The sequence below is a fragment of the Lagenorhynchus albirostris genome, chromosome 14 (assembly GCF_949774975.1).
Source record: "Lagenorhynchus albirostris chromosome 14, mLagAlb1.1, whole genome shotgun sequence".
In the NCBI taxonomy this organism is placed as follows: Eukaryota; Metazoa; Chordata; class Mammalia; order Artiodactyla; family Delphinidae; genus Lagenorhynchus; species Lagenorhynchus albirostris.
In genome coordinates this window covers 25,341,554-25,361,959 of record NC_083108.1, presented here as the reverse complement: position 1 = coordinate 25,361,959, position 20,406 = coordinate 25,341,554, and the positions used below count along the sequence as shown (strand labels likewise).

Sequence of the window (20,406 nt, the reverse complement as noted above, 5' to 3'; positions counted from 1 at the left end):
ACCTCCACTATTACCTGCTCTGAATTGACACCTGATAATAATGATTTTGAATAACCCATTCTATGGTAATTCTTCACTTTCCTTAGTCAACTGACTTAGTCTAAGAGCAGGCCAGAATTTTGTCACAGCTGGGTCTTATTAAATACACCCGAATAACTGTATCTTTAATCTACCCACCCCTTGACACCCTGGGACTTGAAGGCAGCCCTAGTGTGCTGCCCCCTCTCTCCCCATCAGAGCAGGCCTCAGAGCCCGGTCCTGCCCAGAGAGACCCTTGGATTTTTAATCAAGTCACCTAAAACCGACTGTGGACTCGCATCTCCACTACTTTCCACAGGATGCTGCTCAGTTTTTTTCTAAAATTTCAGACAGTTCTAGCCCCCAAGGGAGAGCCTGGCCAAAGGGATGCCCCCATCCAGCTCCAGGTCACCCGGGGATGCCTGCTTGGAAGAGGCCATTGTGCTGCTTCAGAGTTTGTCCTGTCCAGCTGGTGAAAGGCAGCACTTACAGGCCGGGCACTGAGGGGTGCTCTCATTCCGTCCTCACAGCAACACTATGAGGTTTCATCCCCATTTTACAAATGGGGAAACCACAGCACAGAGACATTACGTAACTAGTCCAATGCCACAGAGCCTATAAATGAGAACCAGGTCTTGAAACAGGCCCTGATTGCACAGCCTATGAGCTAAGAGGCTGTAGCACGCCACTTCGCCTCTGGAGAGGCTCAGAGCCTCTCCATGAAGACTCCCCTGAGCCCTCTGCCCCTCATCCCCTGCTCTGACTCTGAATAGCACCATCTTTCTGGACCAATTAGCAGAGTCTGTCACTTTTATAGACTCTTGCTACATTTTCAAGTTCTGTCTTAACTGGGTAAACGGATGACAATCTTGGGAGGGCAGGGGCCGGGGAGCTGCATCTGCATACTTTCTGGGGCCAGCACAGGGCCTGGCACACAGTAGGCGCTGCTTCTGTCCTTGCTGACTAGGTGTCACTCGCAATGGCCCCACTGGCTGAGGGGAAGGCCCCACCCATCCTGTCCTGGCTGTCCCCAGTGGAGGCTCACTTGGTCTGGCCAGTTCATCCCAGCGTGGGCCCGGGGTTGGCTGACACTCAGCCCCTCTCTGCCTGGATCTGCAAAGAGCTCACCGCCATGTTATTGGAAAGGCTTCCAAGAGCTGGAAGCCAGGTTCACTCAGAGGGTGCACCATGGGAGGAAGGGAGGAGGGTAGGGAGGGAGGGTGTAGGGAAGCGTCCCACAGCGGGGAGCCCAACAAGAGAAGGCAGGGAGGAGTGGGCAGTGGAGTAGAGACCCCACGGCTGGGTGTGCACCAGGCCAGCCAGGGGCCCACCGCGCAGGGTCCCGTCCTCCGGAGCATGCCTTCCTCTCCATCTTTGTGTTCACTCCGTTTGTTCCTGGGGTCCAGTGTCACCTTGAAGAAACCCACTGGCCGGAAGGAGCTCATCCCCACCTGCCCAAACATTAACCTGCGGTCTGTTTAGTGCAGCTTGTCCTTTCAGAAGCCCCTGGTTCTCCCTGCCATGCACCCCAACTGACAGTCCTCCCCAAGGTGCCCTCATTCTGGTCACTCACCCTCCTCTCACCTCACTGCCCCCACCACCCTGGGGCCAAGTCTGTGCCCAGGCCGCACAAGCAGGTACAGATGTCACTTGATGAAGTGGTTCTAGGAGGTCCCCATTCCCACAGAAACCGCCTCCGCACTCCGCCCCGAGTTACTGTGCTTTATCCTCACACCTGAAGTCCCCCCGTTAGAAACTTAAGTCTCCTCTTTCAAAGACAGACACCCCCTGAAGGGGGTAACACGGTTGCCAGAGGCTTTGGTAGCTTCGTGCGGGTTAGTGTAATGGACTGGCTTTCTCCTAATAACTGGCTCAGACCATCAGAAAGAGAGGATGGAGCGGGAGTCCTGAAGGGGAGCTAAGAGGCTGGGTGGGTGCGGTGATTCTGGAACACAGAATGATTCCTGGATCGGCAGGCTCCATGCAGGTGGAGAAATTTGAACAGTGAAAGAATAGCATGAAAGGACCAGGAAAAAAGTTTTGCTGCCCTGCACAAGTATTGCTAAAAGGGAGTGATGCAAAACTAAGGGTTGGGGCTTCCTTGGTGGCGCAGTGGCTGAGAGTCCGCCTGCCGATGCAGGGGACACGGGTTCGTGCCTTGGTCCGGGAAGATCCCACATGCTGCGGAGCGGCTGCACCCGTGAGCCATGGCCGCTGAGCCTGCGCGTCCGGAGCCTGTGCTCCGCAGCGGGAGAGGCTACAACAATGAGAGGCTCGCATACCGCAAAAAAACCCCGAAAAAAACCTAAGGGTTGAACATACACTCAGGGGGTCTTCATAACCTGGTTAGAACCCCAGAGTTTAGGCAGTCCATACTCAGAGTGGAATGTTCACCGAAAACACACACACACACACCCCACACACCCTCTCCAACACAGAATCCAAAAGAAGATACAGCGATGCCCGGAAAACTGCCTCAAACATATTTCCTTCCAAGCTGCCAGCGGAGGAGGCCCCACAGATCAGTAGGAGGCAGATCAAGCCCGTTTCCTTTTACTGAAACTTCTCCCCTTCTAGAATTTCTCCTTCTCTGCAGGTCCAGGCCACAGAGACATTAATCCCCATTCAAATGAACCTTCAAGGTTCTTCCTTCATTAGAAAAAACACCTCTCAAAACACCCCCAAGCAGCGGCTCTAATGTCACCGAGTGTATGTTCACCAGGAAGGGAGGGAGGGAGTGGCTCTGGGCCTCACCTGGCCTCGTGCTTGTTGGGAGGCAGACACGTGACTGCCCCCCACCCCGCCCTGCTTCCCCTCCCTCCAACAGCTTTAATAAACACTGATGATTTCAGTCCTTCAAGCACAGCTGTCCTGCGAGTTGTCCAGTCAGGGGTATGGGGTGGGAGCCAAGGGCTGGATCTCCAAATAAACCAGCCCTCCCTTTCCCGCCTCTGCCCGCCTCTCCCCAGCAGGTGCGTGTTGAGGAGGAGGGCATGGTCTCTGGCTGAGACCAGGGATGACAGAAGCGTTTTCTGAGCCGCCTGCTGAGGGCACAGCCCCAGTGGGGGAGGGGGGAGGAGCAGAGCTTGCAGACAGGGTTAGAGGTGAGGCCGCCCTCCAGACATGCCATGAACTCAGGCCTCTCCACAACCCTCCATCCAAACCAAGGGGCCCTGAGACGGCACTTCCGGGGGCCTCAGGCTGCCTCTCTGGTTAGAATGTGTGGCACGTTATCGGAGGACAGAAATGGAGTGTTAGTCAATTCGTCACCTATAGGAGGTGTGTGGGAAGCGGCTAAATGGAGGAACGAACGAATGAATGTCTGACACTCTGGGCTACTCTTAGAAACAGCAGTAGAAGAAGGGGAGGAAAGCTATGGGGACTTCAAGGGAGGTGGGTAGGGATGCTACTGAGGGGAGTGGGAGAAGAAAGGGCTACCGAATCATATTCTACCCCGTCACCGTGGTGCACACAGCCCGCCAGGCAGCTCGGACCCTCACAGAGCGTGACTCCCTTATCAAGTAACTTCCATTTGCATGACTCCTGCTAAATCCTCCTCCAAGAAGTTGGGACAATTGTCCTCTTAGAATGTGACACTCAGAACTGTCATAGCTGAACTTCAGAAACCATCCACTCAAGGGCTCTCTGAATTTTATTTCAGCAGCAGAAGCTCCCTCGTAGAAATAAAACTTCATGCAAAAACAGACTCACCCTGAACTGTTCTGCTTGAATCAGCTCCATGAATCCCTTTGGAGACGCCAGTCTAATCCAACGCCTCGTTTTGAGAAAGGAAACTGAAGCCCAGAGAGGTCAGCCTGTGTTCTCACTCTCCGTCACAACCGCCTTCAGGCGCCTGGTCCCCTCCGCTGAGCATCTGCTTCAGTACCTCGTGGGTGGGGCCCGGCACATGTAATCTTTAAAATGTTTCATAGGTGATGACGACCTGGAGTCAGGTTTAGGAACTGCTGGATTAAGCACTGCTTGAAAGTGAAGAGTAAATTGGTAGCTGGGCCTGATCCCAGCTGCTTGACAATGATATCCAAGAAGCTATTGGAATTCATTTCCGGTACTGAGGTCTGCTTATACTGAACTTGATGCCACTGACTGAGATTTTAGCATGTTCTGGGTGAAAGGATAATTTTTCACAATCTTTGGCAGTCTTTCAAACTAGGTGAGTCCCCCCTGAACCACTCGGCTCCTATCTACCTCTGTTAAGAGTGTGACTCCAGTCAGTCCCATAGGTATGACAAGGGGATGAAATTATTTCATCATGGAGCTGAAATACCAGTGTGAAATAGAGCACCCAGCCACACCTAGCAGTTTTGCCTGAATCAATGGATCTTGCCACCAGCTCAAGGCCCGAACAGGAACGGGATGAGGTGGCCTTGTGTTGCCCGGGTGCCACCTGGTTATGATGTTAGCTCTCCAACAGTTTTATTCGTGGTCCCAAAAGTGTCATTTAACACAATAAAAAGGTTAAGATCTTAGTCGTCTCCATCGAAGTCCCAAACATTGAACAGCTTGTCCAATGAATGTCACATTTATTTCCCTTCAGGTCAATTTCTTCCTTTCCCAGGGCCTGGTTTTCCATCAGCAGCTGCATCTGGATGAAGTGGGGCTGAGGGAGCGGGCCCCACTGCCGGCTCTCTGGAGCATTCCTTGGGAAAACAGAATGAGAGCACCGACCCCTGCATTGTCCCATAGAAACTTATAGGGAAAACCTGGTGAGAGGTCTGGGACATGCAGAGGAAACACCAGGCTAGGTAGGATGATCAAGAAGTTGAAACACATGGATCTCACTGTAGGTACGGCAAGCAAATGTGACTTAGCTGATTCCAGAATATTTCCTGGGTGCTGCTTCCTTGAGCATATAAACCCTTAGAAAATAGGATGGCTACAATTAAAAAGGCAGATATTATCAATAAATGTTGTCAAAGATGTTGAGAAACTGGAATCCTTACACACTGCTGACGGGAATGTAAAATGGTGCAGCCACTGTGAAAAGCAGTCGGCAGTTTCCCGAAAGATAACACATAGAGTTACCATCTGACCCAGCGATTCCACTCCTAGGGATATAGCCAAGAGAAAGACTAACCTATGGCCAAACAACATCTTGTGCGTGAATGTTCATAGTATTATTGACAAGAGCCAAACATGGAAACAACCCAGCTATCCATCAGGTGATGATTGGATAAATAAAATGTGATATATCCATACAAGGAACATTATCCAGCAATAAAAGAAATGAAATATCGATACATGCTACAGTGTGGATGAACCTTAAAAACATGTGAAGTGAAAGCAGTCGCAAAAGGCCGCATATTCTCTGATTCCATTGATATGAAATGTCCAGAACAGGCAAATCTATTTAGAGATAGAAAGTAGATTTTTGGTGACCTAGAACTGGGGAGTTGGGGTGAAATGGGGAGTGAGTGCTAATGGTTACGGGGTTCTTTTTGGTGGGATGAAAATATTCTAAAATTGATGGTGGTGAGGGTAGCACAACTTTGTAAATATACTAAAAACCACCGACTTGTACACTTTAAGTGGGTGACTCGCACGGTATGTGACTTATATCTCAATAAAGCTGGTATTAAAAAAAAACAACAACAAACCTTAGAAAAGTTCCTGTTATTTAGGTTCTGCTAATAGAGGCGTTCTCTGGTAGACTTCCCCAGGGCTTAAAAGAAGGCACGTATCAACAGGAATTAGGGTCACTGTCACCTCTTACTTTTACCAGTAGCCTCACAAAAAACAACGGATCAACCCGGTAGCTCCAGAAAGAGCAAAATTACCAGCCAGAAGCCACAGCCAAAAAAGCAACAGCCCTGAGTGTACGTGTGCACACGTGTGTGTAGGCAAGGCAGAATTCTTCTGAAGGCCAAGTTCAGCTCTGTGATATTATTTGGGGAGGTCACGTGTACATCTGCTTCTGGTTTGTATCTAATTTGAAAAAGCCGACACTGACTGTGTACTCTATTATTAGGCAGTTTTTTCAGTTCTGTGTCTCGGTGCTGCTCTACTCAATTTGTTCAGAGGATGAACTCACTTCTTGACAGATGAAGAACATCCCGCCCCGGGGTTCTGGCCCAGGAGGGGCAGGCTTCGGTCGTGCCAGCTTTTCCCCTCCTGCACCTCATGTGACCCGAGCCAGGCCACTACTGGGGAAGAGTTCTTACCCCCGGGGGAAGCTTCCTTCTCGACTGCTGGCCTCCTGCAGGTGGAGGAGATGCGGGGGTGACGAGGAAAGGGAAGGAGGCCCACTCTGGCTGGTCCCCTTCCAAGCAAGGCCCCGATGGAGGGGGCCTCCCAAAGGGAACAAAAGGGAGTGAGACAGGAGAGCACACGTTCTTCTTTTTCTAAACACAGGCTCGAGATGGACAAAGGGAAAGTTAAATTATGCTGCAATTTTGAAAGTCATCCACTGAAGATAAACTCTCCCTTCAAAGGAATTGCTCATCTTACTCCATCGTGGTACCTCGGGGTCTATCAGTATTCAAATTTATGAAGCAACGACATGCAGAATATATAGTACAAAGGGCCCATTTCATCACCCCATTCCTCAAGTTATCTGTTTTTGGCTAAGTCATGAGAAGTCCAGCAACTTAAAAACCAAAACAAAAACTAACAAGCGCGCACAAAGATGGAAAAAAGTCCTCGGTGGAAGTTACTAGGAGGCAGGCAGCTTCAGAAAGGAAAAAACACAATCTCTGACTAATATGAAGGAGACTCCAAATTGCTCTTGGCAACAATCTCTCAACCCCAGATTCCCCTCCCTCTATTCATCTCCACAGTTCCCAGCCAAAGGAAAATAAACTGAACAGCTCTCTCCCTGGCCCAACCTGTAGGGCTGCACGGCTGAGCAAGTGCTGAGCAAACAGACATCCCCACGCAATTATCCACCTGTGCAATCGCTGTATACACGGGGCAGCCAGGCGGGGGCTCACCGCTCTCATCAGGCCGATCATCTCAACATTAGGAGAAAAATGCCTTTATTCTGTCACCACGACATCAAAATGGAATACAACGTGATCTTGTGACCTCAAAGCCAAGAGATTTTAAAAAAAAAAAAAGAAAAGAAAGAAAAGAAAAAAAAAAGAAACAAAGAAGAAAGGAAGAGGAAAATCGTCCTCCCCAGAAGAGTTGGTGTCAGTTCTGAAGAAGTAAGCCCGCAGAACATCCCTCAGATGGGCTTAGCTTCAAGGCAAGATTTATCAGTTCACCTTCCTCACAAAAGTGAGAGTTAATTTTAGAGGCAGTTATCTTACACCTATTATACCATTCAAGATGGAAGGAGAGTTAACAGGCCAAATGTCCTGAAATATTTATGGCCGCTCTGTGTCAAAGATTCATCTGACACCGTTTTATTAGGACAGATATGTCTGTTCAGCTAAAGCAGAGATGGACAGGAGCATCGGGGAATGGCATTGTGAGTGGAGATATAGCGGATGGAACACCATCTTTTCAGTTGAGTCCTGAAACACCCTGGCAGGTGGGGGTGAGCTGCTCTGAGAGCTATGGACAGTCAGGAGACCTGGGTTCTAGTGCTGGCTTCACTACCAAGTCCTGTAAACACGGACCAGCTTCCCCAACGGTAGGATGAGGGGCTTGGAGCTGCAGCTCCGGCCCTGAGAGTATGGAAGGTGCCATTGCAGCCGCTGAGGAACGAGGGTGGGGGCCGGGAGTGATGCTCTTGGGGCAGCTCTCAGCCTGGCTGGCACTGCTGCAGAGAGGCACCAGTCCTCCTAGAGGCTGCATGGGGTCTTGTCCTCTCCAGTTTCGATGCCCCAAACTAAAGGTTCATCTTAGAACCCATGGCTGTAAGCCAGTAATCTGAACAGCAGGGGCTCAAACAGCTTCCTAGGCACTATGTGCACTCCAGGGACCAGTCCTCATGACTGCAGCATGGGGACACTCACCATTCCAACTGCCCACCCCTCATCTTCTCCCAGCCCCCCTGCTGCCTCTCCTCCTTCACGGCCATGATTCTGTAGCACCTTCCCACACACTGTCTCATTTCATTCACTCGATAGTCACTGAAGGATGTACTGTTACAATCACTATTCCCATTGACAGAGGCCAGGGACCAGGTCAGAGTTCACTTACTAATGTATGCCAACACTTGGCACGGTGCTTGGAATCACACATTAGACAATATGACAGTTGTCGAATAAATGATTGACTGATTGAATGGAAAGAAACTCAGGTTCAAGAAGGTTAACATTGGATGTAACACATACTATTTTGTACAATAATTATACCAGAGTGATGGAGTCCTGTCTCCTCAACTAAAATGAAACATTCTAAAAGATGGGTGGTATAATGGGTAGCTTGGATTCCTGGTTCTGTCGCTAAGTAGCTGGGCAGCTTACTTAACCCCTCTGAGCTTCAGTTTCCTCATCTGCAAAGTGGAGCTAATGATTCATATCCGATGGGTTGTGTGGGTTAGAGGAGATAAAGTATGCCAAGCACACTACCTGGCACATGGTAGATGGTCTCTGAATGTCCCATCCCTCTCTTCCCTGCCCGTACCCTCTTTGGCTTATCTCCCACAGCTGACACGGCAGGATAAGCCTCGAGTTCTATGACCTTCAGGCCTTTGCTCTTTTGGTCTTCCTCCCTCAGGGTCCTGCCCCAAAGCCTCCTCTTATTTTAAGCCTTTGTAGACCTTTGGCTGCTAAAGTGCCTCTTCTCAGATCCCAAAATGGCTCTCCCAGTTGTCTCTCAAGGAAAAGTTGATTCAGGGAAGGGCCCAGCGTGTAGCTTGTGACTCTTTTGACTTGTTAGAAGAGATCTGGAGATCTATCCAGAGGAGGTCCCTGAACCCTTCTAATTCCTAGGATTTAACTGCGTGATGGAGTGGAGCTGAAACTTGAACCTGGCAGGACCTTTGCCCTTCCTATCCCTCCCCTTCCACAAAAACTTCTATGACTGGAGAAAACTGCCTGATTGTTTCAACCACTTCCTTTACTTGTTCATATTCCTGCATTTGGAGGGATTGTAAGGGGTACGCCACCCGTTGCCCAATGAATCGCGGGAATGAGGCTGCCTCCTGTGCAGAGCCCAGTACCAGAGGTTAAAAGAAAAAGGGCAGCCGTCCCCGGCCCACCGTCCACAGCCGGGACAACAGAAGCCAGAAACCAGCACGACCAAACCCGACGACCCACGGAGCCCTGACCACAGACAGGAAGAAAACTGCACCCGCTCGACCCTCAGCGCCGGCGTGTGTGTGTGGGGGGGGAGATGTGTGTGTGCAGGCTCTTTCCTGAGTTCCTCCCAGGCCAGCCCGCGGCCGCTGCGGGTACCCTGCTGCAGGGAACCCGGCGGTCGCGAGGGCGACGCGGGTTGGGGCGCGCGGAGCTGGCCCGTCCCACCCGGACCCGGCCGCCTCTGGAGCTCCGGGACCCGGGCTTGGCTCCACCGCCCACCCACGCCCAGGTCAGGACACAGGGAAGGGTCCCCACCCACCCGGTTCTGCTGGCGATTCTGCCCGGGACGGCGACGGGATTCCCTCCGGCTCGCCCAGCGACTTGTGCCAATCCCCCTTTCATTCCTGCCCCTGTCCTGACTTCTGCCAGGAGTTACCTTGGCTTTCTCCCTGTCCCCGCCCCCAAGTTTTGCATCTGACATGGGGGGGCCAAGCTTTTTTGGGGGGAGGGTCTTGAAACTAACAATGTCTATCGACCACTACCTTCCAGAGTGCCCCTCGCACTCTCCGCTGTCCCCTTTCTGCCACTCCAAAACCTGACGCGAGGGCCGCGGGCGCTGAGAACGCGAGCAGAGTTGCTGTATTCCGAGTCCCCGATTCTTTCCTGCGCTGCGCTGGGAGGTAGGCGGCCGCGCGCCCCTGCATTACCGCGGGGGCCCTAGCCCCGCTTTCCCCAGCACGCTCGTTTCCAGCCCAGGCGCGGCTTTGAAATTCCTCGCGGACGCCGCCACTCACGCCCGGCGAGGGCCAGTCCGAGCCGCCACCCGGGCCAGGCGTCCCCGCAGTGCCCGGAGAGGGGATGCAGCCGCCGGGCGCCTCCTCCCCACCCCCGCCTCCACGGCCGCCTGCCCGGAGCCCCGAGCCCATCATCCCAGCCCGCTCCGGCCGAGGCCGCCGCAGACCCACCTGGCCGCCCCGGGGACGCCGCTCGTGCCCGGGTCGTGCGTGTCCTGAGCGCCGCCAGGGTCCCGGGCTGGGAATCCACGCGGCAGCGCAGCTCAGGGGAGCCTGCCGCAGCCGGCGGGAGGTTGTCATTGATTCGTGCTGGGCGAGTTAAGCCATTCCAGGAGTGGTTTTGAGAGAGCACTCCCACCCCTCCCTCCAACCAGAAGTATTTGGCAGGCAGCCCCTTTTTGTCCACCTGTACTGTTCAGCGCGGGACAAGGACCAATTTCACTAGCCGCGCTTTACGCCTCACTTTCTAATACGAAAAGTAAGCCCCTTCGTAAAGGTAAAGCAGAAATGAAAGCAAGGGTAGTGGAGGAGCTTTTCCCCCACTTTTCTCCTGGATCTCTCGTTTGTTTATTTTTTCTCTAACATTTCACAAAATGCCTTACCATTTATGTCAAATCAGGGATGGCTTTTCATTGTTATTGTTTTTTTCTCCAATTCTGCATGTCTTTTATTTTTAGAGGCAATTTTATTTCCATTTGCCTGAAACCTGAGCCCAATAAAATTACTAGAATTATATGTTTTCTCTTTAAAGGGTCGTGAGTGTAACTTATCAAATAAAACACTGCACAGCAAGCATTCAAGTGGCAAACGAAAAGGAGGGAAGTGCAGGAAGTAAGCACAGAACCGTGGCTCCCTCCACGGGGTTGCCCAGGGAACTTGGCCCAGACGGAGTCCTGAAGCCTGAAGTGGGAGCACCTACTGCCCTGTTCTCCCCAACGACAAACACAGTATCACCAGGCTGTCCCTGGCTTTGTCGCCATTCTAAGACTGACTCAGAAATGCCAACCGGAGACCCAACAGTCCACATTTGGGGTGGGCCAGCCACCCATCCCAGAGAGGTGTGGCGGAGCGCCCTTGCCCAAGCTGTTCCCTGAGACCACACACCACGCCCACAGGAGCTCGGAGGCTCCTGCTGCTGTCAGACCTTTTACCCAGCACTGCCCTTCACCTGGCGGGAACCTTCACTAACTCCTGGGTACCTGGGCTGGTGCTTCTCAGAAAGGGGGGAGGGGCCAGGGAGGGAGGGTCCTTCTTCCCCGGAGACCAGCTGCCTGGTGTGTGACGGAGACTCAGCTCAAAACAAATGAGACCAATGAGAGACCTGGCCCTCCATGGCCTCTGCCACTCTTCACCGGCAGGCCACAAACATTAAAGCATCCCAGGGCCAGGGGTAAATCCCAGAGGCCCATCAGTCTATGAAGGCCCAGGATGGGGCTGAGGTTGGCAGAACCCCAGGAAGATGGTTCAGACTTCAATTCATCTCTTCCAACAGGTGCCCCCTGCCTGAAATCCCAGTGTTAGTGATTCATTCCTTTGTGGGGCACGCCCTGCACAGAGCCTGCGCCAGGCAGGCAGATTTGCTTCAGGAAGGCAGGAAGGGTCTCCTTCTGTAGTTCTAAAACTGAAAAATACCCATGGGTCAGGGGCGAGAGTCTCCACAAGGGGCTGGAAGGAGTTTGTCAGACCTTCTTGTAATGGTGGGAGGGTCACTGATGGCAGCGCGTGGGGGTGGAGAGGCTCAGAGCTAGGGAGGGGAGGGGAGGAGAGGGAGGGGAGGGGTGGGGAAGGGAGGGCAAGGGAGGGGAGGGGAGGGGAGGGGAGGGGAGGGGAGGGGGTGCTAAATCAGGGAATCAGGCACTGAAGGTCAGAAGGGAAGGTGCTTAATCAGGGTTGGTGGACAGCTTCCAAGATTGGATGACTCCATATAGCTTTTTATCAAAAACCATGTACTCCCGGAACGCCCAAGCCAAAGAATGAAAAGTTAAATCCCTGTGTCCACAAAGGCACTATTTAAATATCCACTCAGGCATAACTCCACACTCCACTCCTAGAACCAGTTGGTAAAGGTGCCAGCGCATGACCTGGATGGAATCAGCATCAACCCAGAAGTGTTTGTTGTGCACCCAGAAGCTGAGGTTTGCCACAGCGGCCTGGGTGGAGGTGGGGTGGGGTGGGTGCAGTGGGGTGTCGCCCTCCCCTCAAAGCCTCACGTCTGTGGGGAGATAAGGCACAGGGGACCAGTCAGCGTGGGGCGGGGTACATAGAGCACTATCCGGGGTCCATTAGGAACAGGGCGCTGATTCTGCAGAGCAGACGAGGAACCCAGGGCAGTCATGAGGATAGGACTCAGCTGGAGAGGGCTCCAGGAACTGGTCCAGGCAGACCTGGAAGTCTGTGCTGCTGTGAGCAGGAGGGCATGTCAGGTGGGTGGAGTGAAGGCTGGGGGAGGGGGCAGCTGGCCTGGTTTAGAGGGCTCTCCCAGTGGATAAAGCATCAGGTTGGGGTCTACAAGAGAATCAGTTTATGGATACAGCTTCCAGCTAAAAGGAGAGAATACAGGGCTTCCCTGGTGGCGCAGTGGTTGAGAGTCCGCCTGTTGATGCAGGGGACGCGGGTTCGTGCCCCGGTCCGGGAAGATCCCACATGCCGCAGAGCGGCTGGGCCCCGTGAGCCATGGCCGCTGAGCCTGCGCGTCCGGAGCCTGTGCTCCACAACGGGAGAGGCCACAGCAGTGGGAGGCCGCGTACCGCAAAAAAAAAAAAAAAAAAAAAAGGAGAGAATACAGGGCAGGGCCTGCTTTGGAGGGAGGGAGGATTAGAGCACCTCTTTCAAACCCAGCTGGAGCTGGATGTGGGCAGAGGGAGTGGAGGAGGGAGGCTCAGGGAGGGGTGGGGGAGAGTTGTGCGCCCAGCCCAGCCTACCCCCAGGCGGTTCCTCCTAGCAGGGCTCCAGCCCCTGGACCTAAGGAGCGTCTGAGTAGGCCAGTGGGTGGTGCCAGGGGTGAGGATACTGCAGCCAAGAGCCTCAGGGGAAAGTTGGCCACGGTCCAGCCCACCGGCTGGGTACCGCAGTGGACAGTGGATGTCATTCCTCCCTCCCCCTTAATCACTGTGTGTGCATGCCCTGTTGGGACACACCCTTCGGAAGGGCTCTGGGCAAAGAATGGGGAGCCCTGCCCCTCTGCCCCTCCAGCCTCGCCTCCCTGTTCTCAGCCCCCATGCCAGCTGCCTTCTGGGAACAGGAACACAAAGGAGTCTTGGAGGGTGGGGTGGGGAGAGGGGGGTGGGAGAGGCTCCCAGAGCCACACAGAAGGGGCTGAGGGCGGGCCAGACTCTAGATCTGTTACTGTGCATTTCCTTTGGGGGGGTGGTTCCCTCCTAGGCCCTCTCTGGCCCCCTCCCCCTTACTCCCCCTCCTTCCCGCCCCACCCCCTTCCTGGGTCAGGTTGGTCAGAGCACTTGGAAACAGGCTGGCTTACAGACGTCTGGCCTTCCACATCTGCCTCCAAACCACCACACGCCCTTGTTCCAGGGAGCATGAAAGCATCTGCTCCAACCACCAAGCCGTGGCTCGGAAGGCTAAACAGAAGCGCAGGGAGCAGATCCGCTACCGCCAACTTGAAACGCTAGCGGTTGCCTGGTCATCAGCTGTGACACAGGCACGAAGACAGCTTCTGTACAAGCAGGCACACACACACAATGTGTACAGAGAGGTGGACACACAGATGGCCCGTGCAATCCGAAAGTAGTAATCACTCACATCTATTGAGAATCTACCCCTCATTTAATCCTTCAAGCACACCATGAGGTTAGGTCCTTTTATTTTCTCCATTTTACTGATGAGGAAACTGGGGCCCAGAGAGGTCATATCACTTGTTCAAGGTCACACACCTTGATAAATCACAACCACTGGACACGATGCCTGGGTCTTTGGACTCTGCTGCCCAGAGGTTGAGCCCAGGGTTGGGCTCTGGCACTCTGTCTAGTTCCTACAACTGGTTCCCTAAGAAGCAGTTTGCTTTGCTAGTGTGTGCCTCAGTTTCCCCACCTGCTGAGCAGGCAGAATAATGACTCTTACTGAACTGAGAGGCTGTTATTAGGCAGGAGGAGGCTGAGATGGAGGTTAGACTGTGATAAAGCACTAGAGCAAGTCTTCCCTAGAGGACACACATGGCACTGAGGTTGAGTGTTACTCAGGCTGGAAACTCAGAGTCGCCCTTGCTGCCCTCCTCTCCTTCCCGCCCCTCCCCCCACCCCAGCCAAATCACCACTTGCAAGGCTCCAATCTCCAAGGCAGATCCCCAGTCTGCCCTCTACCTGTGTCCTCCACCACTGCCCTAGCCACCAACCCTCTCCTCTTGACTTGGGCGGGACCCCCTACTGGCCCCCTGTTCCCACTCCTGTCCTGCTTCCACCCAGTGCCACCCAGCTGCCCCGGTAATCCTCAGACGTGCATCTGGCCATGTCGCGGGGCACTTGAAATGCAGTCCAAACTGTTCACTGTGGCCCACGAGGCACGGAGAATCCCTGCTTCTCTCCCCAGACTCACCCCTGCCTCCCGCCCCCCTCCTCCAGTCACCAGCAGATACACCGAGTTCCTTTGCCTTCCTGTTGTGGGACCTTCCTTGGACTGACATGCCCTCCCCTTACCTAAGGTCTTGAAGAAGCGTCACCTCCTCAGAGAAGGCTTCCTTGACCACCACGGATAGAAAATCTGACTCCCATTATCTATTTCTGACCCTCGATCGAAGCACTCATGCAGCTCGCTTACCTTTATTTAACAGTATGTTTACAATTAATTATGTTTCGACTGTCCCTCCCACCAGAACAGAGGCTGCTTGTGGGCCGGGGACCCTGTGTGTCTTTTTCACTGTGTGTACCTGGTACTCGGTAGCCTCCTGGCAAATATGTGGGGGAAAACGTTTGTAGAGAAAACCCTAGATCCAGGAGGACTGGATTTAGTCCTGGCTTGGCCACTGGCAGGCTGTGTGCCCCTGGGGATGTCACACGCCCTCCCACATTCCCATCCTCAGGAAAGGGGGACGATGCATGAGACGATGACCAGGAGCCCGACCAGGTGGATCCTCTGCAGCCAGGCTAGTGCCGAGAAACAAACAAGAAGACAGTCCCAGCCGTAACGCACTTGAAAGGGCTTCGAGAAGGTTTTGCTCCTGTCGTCAGCCCTGATGATTTTTTATGTGAATCGGCTTGTGAGGACTGAGGGCATTCCCACAGCTGTGACCCATCCACCCCCTGCACATGCTGCCACGCAAGCATGGAAACAGGTTGGTCCAGAGCAGCCGTTATGACCTCCCAGAGAACCAGCAGGAGACCCAGCCAGGGCTGATTTTATCTGGGGATTTCCACCCAACAGCCATGCTCCCCCGACACCACAGGTCTGAGGGCCCGACCTCTGATGAGGTCTGTGCATGCGGTGCTTTGAGTTTTCAGTGGCTTCTAAACCCATCACGCTCAGTCCCACCACAACCCTGAGTCCCACTTTGCAGATGAGGAAACTGAGGCTTAGATTAAAAAGCGAGTGAGTGGCAGAATGGAGATGTCTGAAATCAGTGATGCAAAACTCTCATGAGATTAATAGTCTTTTAAAAACTTATGTATACGAATATATAATTTTAAAGAGAGTATTGATCTATCTGAAAAAACATTTGAAATTCTTCCATAATAGAGAAAATTTGTGAGACCGAGGCGAGATGGAGACCCGTAATCCCACCACATTAGGCAACATGACGGCCATGCAGGGCCACTAGTCTTGCCTCAGTGCTCCCCCCTCCCCCCAGCCGACATCTCTGTGTCTCACTGGAGCGTACAGTCCACCCCCCATTAAATGCAAGCTTCACCTGACATCCCACTTTGCACTTCTTAGGTGCTCAAAAAACGTTTAATTAAAATTTGAGAAAAACTCAGCTGGCTGGAGCACGAAGGCGGTACTTCAGGGGCACCTGGCCTCTTGCATCATGGCCCAGCTTCCTGTCTGATGACAGACCGAGTCCTCACTATTCTGAAGTCCCTGGTTTGTACTATTATCGCATGGATGTACCTGTAATCACGCGATTCTATCACTTTGGTCCTAAGATCAGATTTTATTGAAATGTATTAAAATACCAATGTGAGATAACAGTTCATCACTGTTCGCATCAAGAACAGAGAAGGAGTGACAACAGAATCTAAGCTAAGCGTACACAGTCCTAAAGTTTATCCAAATCTGCTGGGTGCCCACGCCGCACACATTTCTGCCCCTGGGTCGTAGGGCGGCAGACCCATCCTCCAGACGCCACTGGCCAGACTCCTTGACCTAAGTCCCCGACTTCTTCAGGTACACAGAGGTGACCCAGGGGAGCCGAGTCCTGTGGCTGGCTGGCCTTTGGCTTCCCAGTCCAGTGGGAGCTGGAGAAGAAGGCGAGGCCCAGGGGGGAGGCCCAGACACTCGGAGCCCTCCCTCCACCTCTCAGGTGCGCTGGGAGACCAGCCAGAGCTTGTCCTGACCTCGGGTGGGAGCCTCTGAGAGGAGGTACAGGCTGAGGACAGGGTGCCAGGGTGCCGGAATTGTTCCCTCTGGGGAAGTGAGGGGGAAGTACCCTGCCTGGCTGGGCACACAACAGACGGGGCGAGTGAGCTCACAGCCTGAGAGTCCCAGGGCTGCCAGGGCCTCGCCCTCCTCCCAGATCGTATCGGTGCCACCCTCGGGAGGAGGGGAGGAGGCCACGAGCTTCCACAGAGCGGCTGGAGCTCTGGGTGACTTGGCCTGTCACCACCAGAGCAAGCTGGGCATCTAGGGGAGGAGGGCTTGGCCAAAATGTGGCCAATGGGGGCAGTGGAGGGAAAGGGGGCCACACTACCAGCCAGGGAGGCGGCCTCCCTCCCCTCTTCCTCCCTCCCTCCCCCTCCCTCCCTTCCTTCCTCCCACAGCTATATACTGACTGCCTTTCTACTTAGGCTTCGGCTATAAAGTGAACACGCGGACATCTCATGTCTCTGTCCTCATGGAGCTGACCTCCCAGTAGGGAAAGACAAGGAACCATCTACCCCGAAGTCAGCTGGGTGAGGCCAAGTCTTTGTCCTTTGCTCTTTTCCTAGGGGAAGCCACCACTTTGTGGTCTCCCGCAGTCTTTCACCTCATTTGATCCCCACTCTAAGGGACTGGGAGAGCAGGATTTATAGCTCCCAGAGAGCGAGGAAATGGGCTCAAGGCTGGGGAGGTGACATGCCCAAGGTCACACTGGGTGCAGTGTGAAGCCCCTGCCTGGAGCCCCAGCCGCCTGTCTCCTTGCCCAGTGCCCCCAGCGCTGTCTGTCTTCCCCAGCACAGTCACCTAAGCTTACCAGCAAAGCAAGGAGAGGACTTAACTCCGTGCTTCTAGAGATACCTTTTTTTTTAAAGGGGACGTTTATGCACTAAAAAAAACCCTAAAAAGAGAAAGAGAAGGAAGAATGAGAAAAAAGAAAAAAAAAAAAGAACTAAGAACCTCAACCTAGACAAACAACTAATTTACCTAATATTAAATGACATTTGCAAGACAAGACCCTGTGGGTCTAGGCAGCCTGGGGAGCTGAGGTCCAGGCTGCACCAGCTGCAAACTCTGGCCTTGACCCAAGTTCCCTTTGGTAAATATGGTGAAAGTTGGCCTGTCCATCCTGGGTCCCTGCAAATGTGTGAGGCCCCCTTACCCAACCCTTGGGCATAACCTGGGTGCCCACTTATCCCTTAGCTGGTGTTTGCCCAGGAGGAGGAAGGGTGGTGACAGGAACGGGGAAGGTAAGGCAGGGCTGTGTGTGTGCAGGTGTGCTCGTGTGGGTGTACTGTGTGAGGAGGTCGGTGAGTAGAGGGAGTGGCAGCTGAGCTGGGTGGCTGACTACTTGCTGGGGAAGAGGGACACACCAGCCCCTTCTCTGTTGGATGAAGCAGTGGACAGGGCTCCAACACCCTCTAGGAAAGTGTCTGCCCTAACTGGTCCCAGGGTGCTCAGGCAGAAGTTGGCCTCACCCCTCCGCTCGTGCTGGTCAGCGTGCCATTGCCTGCCAGGGTGGGGGGCAGGGGGCGCTGAGAATGGCTAGGACAGCCCACAACCCTTCCGGAGGGCCAGACAAGCCAGCCAAGCTGGAAAGTCAGCCCAGTGACCTTCACTCATTAAAGCTGGTGTTTTCATTAAGGTCAAGGGTAGGCTAGGATGAACGGGGGAACAAGGCAGAACTGAATGGTCATGATGGAGATCAAAACAAGGGCCTTGGCCTCCTACAAGGACCACATCAAAGAAAAGACTCACTGTTAACCCCCAAGGACAGGAAAATAATCATAATCATAATAGCCTCAAGCATTGCGCTAAGAGTTTTGCAGGCAGTATTCCTTTTAATCCTCCACAACAATTCTATGAAGTCTATACATTATTATTGCCCTTTTACATAATGGCAGCTCAGAGCCAGGATTTGAACCTAGGTCACAATGACCACCTTTAAAAGTCACTTTTAATCCTGAAAAACGGCATAAGGTAGTTCAGAGTATTTTTGGACTTTGAATGGAGTGGGAGAAACCAGAGTGAGACAGAAGGTAGGACCTGTTGATCAAAACAGGGGGAAAGCCCTTATCTGAGGCTGTCCATGCTGTTTGGGGCATCTCAAGGCCATCTGCCCATCAGCAGTGAGCTCTAGGACAAATAAAGTCCTTGGTAAAGACTTTACATTTCCTTGAAGAAGAGGAAGGTATAACAGCCCGCACTGTGTGCTGTACGGGGGTGTGGGCTGCAGTGGCTGGAACGTGGTGATATCGCTCAGAATACGGATCCTAATCCTCCGCTAGACTCCCTCGACAGTAGCTGCAATGCATATTCCTGGGCCCATCTTCAGGCCCACCGAATCAGAATCTGAACCCCAAGTCTCCATTTTCACAGACCCTAGGGGATGCATGTTGACGTGGCAGAAGCAGTGGTGACTGGTAACTGGTTGGTTTGGCCTTGCTGATGAGTGGCCCCCGGTTAAGAGTCAGTGCTGTGCAAAGCCACTGTCACCGACCTAGGTCCTTCAGGTGTGTTGGGGTGGAGGGTGGGGACAGGGATAGCACTTTAGGCATGTTCTCTACATTGACCTTTTTTTTTTGCGGTATGCAGGCCTCTCACCGCTTTGGCCTCTCCCGCCGCAGAGCACAGGCTCCGGACGCGCAGGCTCAGCGGCCATGGCCCACGGGCCCAGCCGCTCCGCGGCACGTGGGATCCTCCCGGACCGGGACACGAACCCGTGTCCCCTGCATCGGCAGGCGGACTCAGCCACTGCACCACCAGGGAAGCCCTACATTGACCATTTTTAATACCTGCACAGAGCGCCAGCGAGCAGACACACCATTAAACATGTAACCACTCCCTACTCTTGGACACTTGCGGCTTTTCCATATTACAGATAATATTAGGATGAACATCGTTATGAATCTTTCCCCCGTATTTTGGATTAGATTCTCAGAAAAAGGGTGAAAAGCATATGAACAATTTCATGGATCCTAACATATAACGCTAAATTGCCTTTTCTGAAAACTTGCACATTTAGGCTGACCCTGCAATGTTCAAGAGTGTCACTTTCACCACAGGGCTGCCAGCATTTCCACCATTTCACTTTAAAGATATGGAACTGAAGCTGGACTGTCAAAGGGACCTGTGGCCTGTCCGAAGTCACACTTCGTAAATGCCAGAGCTGGGACAAGAACCCGAGGATGCCTTGTTCACACACCAGGGTGTTCTGCTGCTGCTGCTGACTTTCTCAATCTCAGCCAGGCAGGACGGAAACATCAGGGCTGGCACGTCACTCCCTCTCTGCCCCACTCCCACCAGCTCTCACTTCAGCTGCACGAGGAGCTCATGGTTCAGTGCTTTTCATTGTTCTTCTGCCTCTAAAAGCGGGGCCTCACCTCTGCTCAAGCTCCCTGCCCTCCGTGAACCCTCTTCTGGTCACTCACAGGAGGTCATTACATACCTGAACTGTGGGTTAGATGTAGATAAGTGGGTGGGGAAGCAGTGGGACAAAGGCGAGGTGACACGCAAAGGTGACAAAGACCGGCCAGACTGACCAGAGCGGTGGGTGCCACAAGAAGAAAGATACAGTGGGAGGGCAGTCGGGGCCTGGCGTGCTAGACTAGCGAGTTCAAGTGTGGGGGGCCTTGAGCACGTGTCTAGCCAGCCATCTGCTGCTACGGGGACAGGGGTTGTTTCCATAGGAAAGCTGGGCTCTGACAGGGCCCTTAACAGGGTGTCTCAGTGGGCTTCAGAAGGTCCTTGAACCCCCACCTAGACCATATGTAAAACTGCATTGAGTATGTGAGCATGTTCATTTTTCTGGAGTGAGAGCCCAGTGTGTTCATCAGATTTTCAGAAAGGTTTCTGACTGCACCCCCCTTCCAGAGTTCAAAACGAAATTAAAACAAAAGGTTTAATTAAATTTAAAATTTAAA

The 20,406-nt window shown here is 53.2% G+C and overlaps 1 protein-coding gene across 4 annotated transcripts in view; it reads right to left on the bottom strand.

Annotated features, from left to right (window-relative positions):
- ZBTB7C (zinc finger and BTB domain containing 7C) overlaps positions 1–20,406 on the bottom strand; it is a 379,305-nt gene that overhangs the window by 88,123 nt on the left and 270,776 nt on the right. Inside the window, exons 1-3 of one of the 4 annotated variants that reach the window (XM_060170300.1) lie at positions 10,133–10,285; positions 6,068–6,232; positions 3,730–4,706 (exon numbers count right to left, since the gene is read on the bottom strand). The exons of 2 other annotated variants lie outside the window; for them this stretch is intronic. The gene's annotated coding sequence lies outside the window, so the exon portion shown is untranslated. Of the gene's footprint in view, positions 1–3,729; positions 4,707–6,067; positions 6,233–10,132; positions 10,286–20,406 lie in introns of those variants that run through there. One more of the 4 variants, XM_060170301.1, reaches the window with a different exon arrangement.